The sequence below is a fragment of the Lolium rigidum genome, chromosome 6, assembly GCF_022539505.1.
Source record: "Lolium rigidum isolate FL_2022 chromosome 6, APGP_CSIRO_Lrig_0.1, whole genome shotgun sequence".
In the NCBI taxonomy this organism is placed as follows: Eukaryota; Viridiplantae; Streptophyta; class Magnoliopsida; order Poales; family Poaceae; genus Lolium; species Lolium rigidum.
In genome coordinates, this window is record NC_061513.1 from 216,997,228 (window position 1) to 217,009,594 (window position 12,367).

The window sequence follows — 12,367 nt, forward strand, 5'->3', positions numbered from 1 at the left end:
GCAGGAAAGCATCGTCCATGGCGAAGGCGTGATCGATCGATGAGGTCGTCCATGGATCCACGGCCGGGCCGTGCGCGCAACAGTCCAACGGAAAATGACCTGTCTTGTTTTGGGGATCGAACATCCGCATTCGTAACTAGAGAGACCGAGGGAGATGGAAACGACGTTCTTGTTGCAACAAGAGAAGCTGGACACCGTCAGGGTTGTCTGCAATCACTGCTTCGCCGATCGCCTTCCTAGTGCACATGCTTAGTAAACTGAGTGCGCCTTTGATTTTGTTTTCTCTCGCCGCCGCCGTCGCCGGCGGCTGGGTGGGTGGGGGCGAAGCATCACGGACAGTGTGATGGACAGCAACATATATATGCGGCGAAAGGCAAGGCAATGCACTTTATTTTTATCTTCTGTTGGTGCTTCTGCTTCCATACAAAATGGTACTTAACAGAACATGAAACTCAAGACCACCAGAGCAAGGCAAGGCAATGCACTTCATTTTTATTTTGTTTGGGGTCGGAATTAGTTCTTTCTTCTTCGATACACAAATGGTAAAGAAGATTAACAAAGAGAACAGAACATGAAACTAAGACACCAGAGAGGCAACCGGTTTGTGTTGCCACTGCTACTAGATGCGCGACCAGTTCCCTTCTTCTCCACCTGAATAATCTCAACAGTAATCTGAGCAGCAAAACTGAGGAGTAGGGACAGCCAGAGAGGTCACATCGATCACCATGCCCGCGCGCACGGATCGACATGCTCCTCCTAATTAATAATCTGGTTCTTCTTAACACTATAAGCTTAACTAGCTACGACTGATGATTGATCGATGGGGATTGATCTCGGCCTCCGCCTGTACAGCGCCTGCCCGGCGAGTCATGTCGATCCGACGCCGAGGAAGTCGAAGAAGGGCACGCTGGGCTTGTCGCCGTCCTGGTCGGCGGCGTCCTGTCGCTGCTGCTGTTGCCGGGCCGACGAGGACGACGGGGCGGAGAAGGCGGAGCGCGGGCTCGGGGCGAACGGCTGCTGAGCGGCTTGCGGTTGCGGAGCCATGTCGTAGCCTGCAGCGGAGAGCAGCATATGTCAGTCCCTGGCCATGTCCATGTGACTGAGGAGGCAAGAAAACAACAAGGACAGCTTGGGAGTTGAGCCCTTGAGTCGAGGGCAAGCATGCAGGGGGCGTGAGCGGGGCACGTACTCTGTTGGTGGTTGTGGTGGTGGTAGAAGCAGGGCACGGCGGCGGCGCTGCCGGCGCTGAGGAGAGGTCGGTGGTGCAGGTGGACGCCGACTCGTCAGACTCGCCGCCGCTGTACGCGGGGCCGAGCCCGGCCGCAATCGCCACCCCGATGGCGTACGGGTGGTTGAGCGGCAGGGGAGAGGAGCCGTTGTGCGGGTGCTGGTGCTGGGGGAGGACGACGGACGGGAAGTGCGGTGGCGGCGGCGGCGGCGGGGCGGTGGACGACGGCGAGGAGGAGGCGGGCTTGGTGCGGCGGCGGAAGGCGCCCGACTGCTCCCGCTGCCTGCGGGCCATGAGGACGTGCCAGTGGTTCTTGACGGCGTTGTCGGTGCGGCCGGGGAAGAGGCGCGCGATGAGCGCCCACTTGTTGCCGTAGGCGCGGTGCGCGCCCATGAGCCGCTCCTCCTCCTCCTCCGTGAACGCCCGCCGGTTGATCCGCGGGTCTAGCTGGTTGAACCACCGCAGGCGGCAGCTCTTCCCTGCGTCACGATGGATCAGAAACCGACGATCGCCATTGCGTTAACCGTTAACACACGGATAAAAATCGCATCTTTTTAATAAGGAAAAAAAATACGTACTACCGATCCACACGAGAACGGAAGTAAGTAAAAGAAACTACTCGGAGGAGTAGTTCCAATCTTTGTTCGCCCATTCAATGCAACCCCAGAAACGCAAAAATACATCTCGGCATTGCATCAAAGTATCGTCTTTTTTAGTATGTCCTTACCTGATCTGCCGTCGAGCTTCTCGGCGATGAGATTCCAGTTCTGGGGACCGTACTGCGCGACGAGCTCCCTGAGCCTGGCGTCCTCGGCGGGCCTCCAGTGGCCCCTTGAGCAGAGCTTCCCCTGCCCACTCCCGCTCCCGCCGCTGCCGTCCTCCGCCTCGTCGGCCTCCGCCTGGAACGGCGCCGGAGGAACGGCGGCGGTGAAGAAGCCATTCATCTCGCGAGCCATTCTTGGTTTCTCAAGGGATTGTTGCCCTGAAGAGGAGAAGAGAGGAGCGGAGTGGGAGGGTGAGTAGTAACGGAACAAGAGAGGAGATGGAAAGGGACAGCTTCTTGTTTGTTGTTGATGCCGCTGCGAGGGAGGCTGGCCTGCCTCTATCTCTCTCTCTAATATAGGAGAGGACCGGAAGGGAGGGCCTCCTCTTGTTCTTGCCAACAAGATGCCAAACAGGAAACAAATTAATGCTTTCCAAGATTTCTCTCTCTACTCCCTTAATGGTTTTATGCTAACCTTGTTTAGTGCACTGTTTGGTGCTTGGGTTTGGTTGGGCTTTGGGGTTTCCCTTACTTTGAGACTCTGATGGCAAAAGGGTTGGAAAAGAAGTGGGGGGAGAGAGAGTGACGGTGGTGGTACTCTTGTCTTGGGCTTCTCTCTCTCTTGGGTTCTCTGTGAGGAGAGAGGTTTTACTATGATTCTTTTTGGGGTTCCAGAGGCCACTCGTGTGGGTTTCGGGAGTCCAATCCCAACCACTACCAGGGGTGGAACTCTGTCCCTTGCCACCTTGACAAACTCACCAGAACCACCTTCTCCTTATGCGCACCCCAAATCACACCCACCATTTTCTACATCTCCTCATCCTTACAAATGCAATGCCATTTAAATTACTTTCATTTTGTACTACTACTACAACTACCAAATATTGGTGGAGTCCAATATTTCTAAGAATGACAAGCAAATACACCATGTTCCACTCTTCGTATTTGGCTGGTTTTAGCATGCTAAGAAGATTTAATGTCTTTTTTAAGAATTGCTAGTGCAATGCTCGATCGACTCAAACGTTTTGGACCAGATAAGCAGCAAGCTGGCCATTTATGGTGCTACGGAGGTTTTTCGTAACCGAAAAATTAACGCCATTACGCGCCGCCAGATTTGCCGGAATTTGCTTCGGATTCAGATTGTGGCGGTCAAACTGTATTGACTTGTGTTGTTTATGTGCTTTGTTTAATATTTTCCCCCAGAAAATAACAATAGAAGCAAGAAAAATCTGATAAAGCAAACATTAGCAAACAACAAATTACGCGTTATTACGTTTTGGACCAGATAAGCAAGCAGGCTGGCCATTTATGGTGCTACGGAGGTTTTTCGTAACCGAAAAATTAACGCCATTACGCGCCGCCAGATTTGCCGGAATTTGCTTCGAATTCAGATTGTGGCGGTCAAACTGTATTGACTTGTGTTGTTTATGTGCTTTGTTTAATATTTTCCCCCAAAAAATAACAATAGTAGCAAGACAAATCGCAGGCTGGCCATTTATGGTGGTACGGAGGTTTTTCGTAACCGACAAATTAACGCCATTACGCGCCGCCAGATTTGCCGGAATCTGCTTCGTATTCAGCTTGTGGCGGTCAAACTACATTGACTTGTGTTGTTTATGCGCTTTGTTTTATATTTTCCCCAAGAAAATAACAATAGAAGCAAGAAAAATCTGATAAAGCAAACATTATCAAACAACAAATTACGCACCATTACGTTTCGGACAAGATAAGCAAGCAGGCTGGCCATTTATGGCGTTACAGAGGTTTTTCGTAACCGACAAATTAACGCCATTACGCGCCACTGGATTTGCTGGAATTTGCTTCGAATTCAGCTTGTGGCGGTCAAACTACATTGACTTGTGTTGTTTATGTGATTTGTTTTATATTTTCCCCCAGAAAATAACAATAGAAGCAAGAAATATCTGATAAAGCAAACATTAACAAACAACAAATTACGCGCCATTACATTTTGGACCAGATAAGCAAGCAGGCTGGCCATTTATGGTGCTACGGAGGTTTTTCGTAACCGCAAAATTAACGCCATTACGCGCCACGGGATTTGCCGGAATTCGCGGATTCAGCTTGTGGATATCAAACTATATTGACTTGTGTTGTGATGTGCTCTATTTTATATTATTTTTCCAGAAAATAACAATAGAAGCAAGACAAATCTGATAAAGCAAACATTAGCAACAACAAAAAAAGTTCCAACAACATATTATTGTATTCTACTCGCTGCAATTTCAAAAATAGACTAAATCTTGTAACGGTAGCTAATGTATCGAAGTGGACACAAATAGTGTATTATCAAAAATTGGAGGGGGTAGCAAAACCGCAGGGTGCCAGAACGGAGTTTCTGCTTCTCGGACTGGGGTTTCTGGTGGCGGCGGAGCAGCGGAACTCTTTCTGAAAAAACATTGAATCCCCTCTGTTTTCAGGTCAGGGGCTTTTATATAGTCAGGAGGAGAGGTCGAGGGGGTGCCCGAGGCGGCCACACCACCCCTAGGTGCGGTCAGGGGTGGCCCACGCCTAGGCATGGTGTGGGCCCCCCGTGGCTCTTCTCTGACTCGTCTTCTAGCTCCGTGAGTCTTCAGGTAAAATAGGGATTTTGCGATATTTTTCGGGAATTTTCCTGAAAGTTGGATTTCTGGACAAAAACGAGACAACAGAGCAATTCTGCTGAAACAACGTTAGTCCATGTTAATTGTATTCAAAACACACAAATTAGAGAGAAAACAACAGCAAAAGTGTTCGGGAAAGTAGATACGTTTTGGACGTATCAACGCCCCCCAAGCTTAGCCTATTGCTTGTCATCAAGCAATTCAGTGACAACTGAGTGCGATAAAAGAAAATTTCATGAACATGTCATAGCTTTTGAAGGTTTTAAAGGTAGCACACAAGAAATTTACTTTGGAGTGACAGTAAAATACCACATATAGGTAGGTATGGTGGACACGATTGGCAAACTTTGGTTTTGGGAGTTGTGAGTAGAGCTCATACTCAGTACAGGTGAAGGCTAGCAAAAGACTGGGAGCGACCAACTAAGAGAGCAATAATGGCCATAATCATTCATAGCGACAAAACATTATTAATCAAAGCATAAAGTTATATTACAAGTCAAAACTAAATGGTCATAGAGGCTTGAGGTGACTGGTTTGTAGTCATAACATGGTGTAAGCATGTGCCAAGTCAACCTGAATAAAGCATCAAAGGAGAATACCACAATATTATGCTTTTGTATGATAGAGACAACACATGATTCTTTCAATGGCACATTAAGCACTCTCAGCTATTTGAGACAAGTCATGCTACAACAATAACTACTAAGCATATAATTAAAATAACATCTAACATGTCATGCTAATATTTTACTCTTCTCCAACACCAATAAATTTATTTGAAACAACTCTCATAGATAATAATCAATAAAAACTAAAGAGCTAACCATACCTAACTAAAGAAAACTAACAAGCTATGAACAAAATACGAGTGGAAAACAAGAGCTAAACGCAGTACTAGCAAAAGAGAATACTCGAGGAACAATAAGAGTGAAAACTAGAGTGTTCTATGCAATGAAAACGAAGTGTGTCATTATCCAAAACAAGTATGCTGGGATCCAACCATATACTACAGCAAACAAAAGAAAACAAAAATAAAGACGCTCCAAGAATAACATATAGCATATGAAGCAATAAAATATAGTGTCTTGAAAGATGACCTGGTATTTTTGTTGATGAAGAAGAGAATGCCTTGGGCATCCCCAAGCTTTGACGCTTGTACCTCTTGGATATTTTTTGGGGTGACATGTGCATCCCAAATCTTGAGATTTTTTCCATCCTTCATATCATCACATCATTCTTCTCTCCCTACACTTGAAAACTTCCTTCATACAAAACTTCACACAATTTTATTAGCAACATTAGTGCAATCAAAATAACAAATCCACTTTGGTTCAGTTTTAACATAAATAAAACATCCATTGAAAGATTATATACTGTAGAAACTTTTTTTAAAAGCTCTTTAACTCGAAAATAAAAATATTAAGAGACAAATGCAAATAGTGGCGGAAATCTGTGAAAATAGAACAACAGGTAAATATCGATTTTTTCAAAAATCCTCTGTTGCTCAAATCGAAAAGTGTAAAACTAATGAAAGTTAGATAATAATCAGGGGTATATGCGCAAAACTTTTCAGATCAATCCGGCGTTTGGCTGAGAACAATAATTTTTTGGTGGCAGCACATAATCTTTTTCGGGACAGCAACTTCCCCAAATCTTACCTTATTCCTATTAGAGGCTATCCTTGGCACAAAAACGAAATAAAAAAGGATAAGGAGAGGTTATTATAGAGGTAAAAACTTCCAAGACTCAACAAAATAAAAAATATAGAAATAAAACATGGGTTATCTCACAAGAGTGCTTTTCTTTAACGCCTTTCAGCTAGGCGCAGAAAGCTTGAATTAAGTATTTTCAAGTGAAAAAGCATCAAAATCAATCACTTCCTCTAAAACATAACTTTTCAAAATAGGAACTTTAGATACCCCTGAAGATGATTCAACATGTAAATCACCCTTAGTTTCACTAAATGATTTATCAATTTTAAGCATATTATGGGGTTTTGGTATAGGCTCCTTGGGAACATACATGAATTTTTTCTCTTTTCGTACAAAAGCTTTCTCCTTCTTAAACTCGAGAGAAGAAAAAGTTGAACTTAAAGTTTCCATAGCCTCCTCTAGTTTACCAATCCTAAGGTTTAGATTATCATGGGTATTGCTAGCCTCTAAGATAGTGATTCTTTTATTGATACTGTCTATTAATTCATTAACTTGGCTAGTATTATCAAGGAAATTTGGAAAACTTTTCTCTAGAGAGCTCAGTCTTTTTACAACATCTTCCAAAGTGATCTCAGTTTTAACAACATTAGTAGATGGTATTCCTACTAAACTTTCAATTAAATTGCAGGCTTCCAAAGCAGGAATACCCAGAAAATTACCCCCTTTGAGAGTAGCCAGAACATACCTATTCCAGCTAGATATACCAACATAAAAATTCCTAATAAGGATCATGGTAGAATATTTTTTAGTACATCTATGATGAGCATCACTTATTCTATACCAAGCATCTTTCAAACTTTCTCCCTGATAACTCACAAGTATAGGGGATCGCAGCAGTCTTCGAGGGAAGTAAAACCCAAATTTATTGATTCGACACAAGGGGAGGTAAAGAATACTTATAAGCCTTAACAACTGAGTTGTCAATTCAGTTGCACTGGAAAAGCACTAGTAAAAGGGGTGATGTGAAAGTAGCAGTAATATGAGAGCGATAGTGATAGTAACACGACGAGCGATAATGGTAATATGAGAGCAATGGCACCGGAAAATAGTTGATACTACTTCCAATGTCATGTAGAACGAGTATATGATGATGAGAGATGGACCGGGGTTCCCAGACTATCTACACTAGTGGCAACTCTCCAATAACAAGTGTTGGGTGAACAAATTACGGTCGGGCAATTGATAGGATTGAAATAGCATTAAGACGAGCATCAAGATCATTAATCATGTAGGCATGTTTCCCATATATAGTCATACGTGCTCGCAATGAGAAACTTGTACAACATCTTTTGTCCTACCAGCCGGTGGCAGCCGGGCCTCTAGGGAATCTACTGGAAATTAAGGCACTCCTTTTAATAGAGCACCGGAGCAAAGCATTAACACTCCGTGAAAACATGTGATCCTCATATCTAAGTCTTCCCCTCCAGTTGTCCCAATTTCTGTCACTTTGGGGCCTTTGGTTCCGGACATAGACATGTGCATACAACTTGTAGATACAATCTAAGCAATAAGTATAGAGCTTAAATCTAAGATCATGCCACTCGGGCCCTAGTGACAAGCATTAAGCATAACAAGATTGCAGCAACAATAACTTCATAAACTTTGTAGATAGACAATCATAACGTAACAATCCATCGGATCCCGACAAACACAACACCGATTACATCAGATGAATCTCAATCATGTAAGGCAGCTCATGAGATCATTGTATTGAAGCACATGGGGGAGAGAATACCAACTAGCTACAGCTAGAACCCGTAGTCCATGGGGGAACTACTCACGGAGCATGATGGAGGCGATGGCGTTGATGGAGATGGCTTCCGGGCACTTCCCCGTCCCGGCGAGGGTGCCGGAACAGAGACTTCGTCCCCCGAATTGGAGTTTCGCGATGGCGGCGGCGCCCCGGAGTCTTTCCGGAGTTTCGTCAATTGGTGTCGCGTTTTTAGGTCGAAAAGGGCTTATATAGGCGAAGAGACGGAGTCGGAGGGGCCACGGGGCCTCCTCCCCATAGGCCGGCGCGGCCAGGGTGGAGCCCGCGCGGCCTCGTCGTGTGGGGCCCCCTAGCTCGCCTCCGACTCTCCTTCGGTGTTCGGGGCCTTCCGGGAAAAATAAGATATTTGGCGTTGATTTCGTCCAATTCGAGAATATTGCCCGAACAGCCTTTCTGGAACCAAAAACAGCAGAAAACAGGAACGGCACTTCGGCATCTCGTTAATAGGTTAGTTCCGGAAAATGCATAAAAACATTATAAAGTGCAAGCAAAACATGTAAGTATTATCATAAAACAAGCATGGAACATCGAAATTATAGGTACGTTGGAGACGTATCGGCATCCCCAAGCTTAGTTCCTGCTCGTCCTCGAGTAGGTAAACGATAAAAAGAATAATTTCTGTAGTGACATGCTACTTACATAACCTTGATCATACTATTACAAAGCACATGAGATGAATGAAGTGACTCAAGTTAATAATCTATAGTTGCTAACAAATAGATAACATATAGCAAAACTTTTCATGAAGAGTACTTTCAAGACAAGCATCAAAAGTCTTGCACAAGAGTTAACTCATAAAGCAATAGATTCAAAGTAAAGGCATCGAAGCAACACAAAGGAAGATATAAGTTTCAGCAGTTGCCTTCAACTTTCAACATGCATATCTCATGGATAATTATCAACATAAAGTAATATGATGAATGCAAATAAGCAAGTATGTAAGAATCAATGCACAGTTGACACAAGTGTTTGCTTCTAAGATGGAAGGAAGTAGGTAAACTGACTCAACATAAAGTAAAAGAAAGGCCCTTCGCAGAGGGAAGCAGGGATTAAATCATGTGCTAGAGCTTTTTAAGTTTTGAAATCATATAGAGAGTATAAAAGTAAAGTTTTGAGAGGTGTTTGTTGTTGTCAACGAATGGTAGTGGGCACTCTAACCCCCTTGCCAAGCAGACTTTCAAAGAGCGGCTCCCATGAAGGACGTTATCTCTACCAGCAAGGTAGATCATCCCTCTTCTCTTTTGTTTACACATGTACTTTAGTTTTAGTTTTATGGTTGACACTCCTCCCAACCTTTTGCTTACACAAGCCATGGCTAACCGAATCCTCGGGTGCCTTCCAACATTCACATACCATGAAGGAGTGTCTATTTGAAAAATTAAGTTGCTTACTGATGAATCAGGGCAAAACACGTGAAGAGAATTATTAATGAAGGTTGATTAATTGGGGGCTGGGAACCCCGCTGCCAGCTCTTTTTGCAAAATTATTGGATAAGCGGATGAAGCCACTAGTCCATTGGTGAAAGCTGCCCAACAAGATTGAAAGATAAAACACCACATACTTCCTCATGAGCTATAAAACATTGACACAAATAGGAGATAATAAATTTTGAATTGTTTAAAGGTAGCACATGAAGTATTTACTTGGAATGGCAGAAAATACCACATAGTAGGTAGGTATGGTGGACACAAATGGCATAGGTTTTGACTTAAGGTTTTGGATGCACGAGAAGCATTTCCTCTCAGTACAAGGCTTTGTCTAGCAAGGTTGTTTGAAGCAAACACAAGTATGAACCGGTACAGCAAAACTTACATAAGAAAATATTGCAAGCATTATAATACTCTACACTGTCTTCCTTGTTGCTCAAACACTTTTACCAGAAAATATCTAGACCTTAAGAGAGACCAATCATGCAAACCAATTTCAACAAGCTCTACAAGTAGTTCTCCACTAATAGGTTTAAACTACATGAAAAAACTTAATCATGATCTACTTGAGAGCTCAAAACAATTGCCAAGTGTCAAATTATTCAAGACAATATGAGGCATTTTCTCGTTTCCAACCAAATAACCATAAGTGATGTAGCTTCCAACTTTTATCATTGAACATTAAAAGTAAAACGAAAAACAAGTGTTCATATGAAAAAGCGGGCGTGTCTCTCTCCCAAACAAGGATTGCTAGGATCCGATCTTATTCAAACAAAAACAAAAATAAAAGCACATAGACGCTCCAAGTAAAGCACATATGATGTGACCGAATAAAAATATAGTTTCAATAGAAGAAACCCGATAAGTTGATGAAGAAGGGGATGCCCAAGGCATCCCCAAGCTTAGACGCTTGAGTCTTCTTGAAATATGCAGGGATGAACCACGGGGCATCCCCAAGCTTAGACTTTTCACTCTTCTTGATCATATATCATCCTCCTCCCTTGATCCTTGAAAACTTCCTTCACACCAAACTTCTCATAAACTTCATTAGAGGGGTTAGTACTCAAAAAAACTTGAATCCACCTTGGTCCTGTAGTGACACATTGCAAGAACTCAATAAAACATTAGCTATAGCTCTCCACGTGTAGAAAGCCTTGCTTAAAGTCCACAAGAGACAATGCAAAAAACAGAGACAGAATCTGCCAAAACAGAACAGCCAGTAAAGACGAACTTAAAAGAGTTACTTCCGTTGCTCAAATCAGAAAACTCAAAACTAACGAAAGTTGCGTACATATCTGAGGAACACGCACGTAAATTGGCATAATTTTCTGAGTTACCTACAGAGAAAACAGCCCAGATTCGTGACAGATAGAAATCTGTTTCTGCGCAGAAATCCAAATCTAGTATCAACCTTCGATTAGAGGCTTCACTTGGCACAACATTGCAATAAAATAAATATAGGAGAGGTTGCTACAGTAGTAACAACTTCCAAGACACAACAAAACAGTAGCAAAATAAACACATGGGTTATCTCCCAAGAAGTTCTTTCTTTATAGCCATTAAGATGGGCTCAAGAGTTTTAATGATGCACTCGCAAGAAATAAGAGTTGAAGCAAAAGAGAGCATCAAAAAGCAAATTCAAAACACATTTAAGTCTAACCCACTTCATATGCATAGGAATCTTGTACACAAATAAATTCATGGAGAACAAAGTGATAAGCATAAGAAGATAAAACAAGAGTAACTTCAAAATTTTAAGCATATAGAGAGGTGTTTTAGCACCATGAAAATTTCTACAACTATATTTTCCTCTCTCATAATAATTTTCAGTAGCTTCATGAACAAACTCAATAATATAACTATCACATATATCATGATTTTCATGATCCATAAACACATAATTTTTATTAAGCTCAAAAATAGTGCGATTAAAACTTTCAAACACACTTTTATCAATAATATAACAATATGGTTGATCAATCTCAAGAGATATGGGACTCATAGATAATGTCAAGACCTCTCCAATCCCATTTTCATTAGTAGTACAATTAATATTATCAAGTAACATAGGACCATCATCCAGAGCTTTATCATAAACATTTGCTACGCAAAATTCTTTAGTACCATGCATTTCGACATCAGGCACAAACAAAGCATTATCATAAGATTTATCAAAGTAGCATGGATTATCATAAATAACAGTAGCATAATTATTCTCACAAGTTTTACTCATAGGGAATATTTCAAGAGAATCCACGAGAACATAACATTCAACCTCTTTTGGTAAGCATGGAGGACAATCAAATAGTGTAAGAGATAAAGAGTTACTCTCATTAGAAGGTTGGCATGGGTAGCTAATCCATTCTTCCTCCTTTTGTTCATCACTCTCCTCTTCTTTTTCATCCAATGAGCTTTCGAGTTCATCAATTTCCTCCTCTTTTTCATCCAATGAGCTTTCGGGTTCATCAATTTCTTCTTCCACGAGTCCCTGCAAATTGTGAGTGCATTCTTGTGCATTAATGAGTCTCTCTTTATAATCAATGATATAAGGATTATCGGTGTAACTTTCATTGCAAAAATTAAGGATAGAAGAGACATAATCTTTAAGGTCCTTACAAACAACACAAGTTTCATAATTTTTAACCATGAAGGATTCTATCTCAGAGGCTCCCATAAATATGACAAATTGTTCTACCTCTTCAAACCCAAAATGAATATAGCTATTCCGATTATAGTTCTTAATTAGAAATTCCTCACTAAAGCCACATTGAAATTTAAGATGTTTAGTGTCCTGTTGAGAGCAACAGTTTATATCATGGCGTTTAAGCAAGATTTTAGCAATTGT

General features: G+C 42.3%; 1 pseudogene; it reads right to left on the reverse strand.

Annotated features, from left to right (window-relative positions):
* Positions 1–867: 867 nt before the first annotated feature.
* LOC124663755 lies at positions 868–2,184 on the reverse strand (annotated as a pseudogene).
* Positions 2,185–12,367: the final 10,183 nt, after the last annotated feature.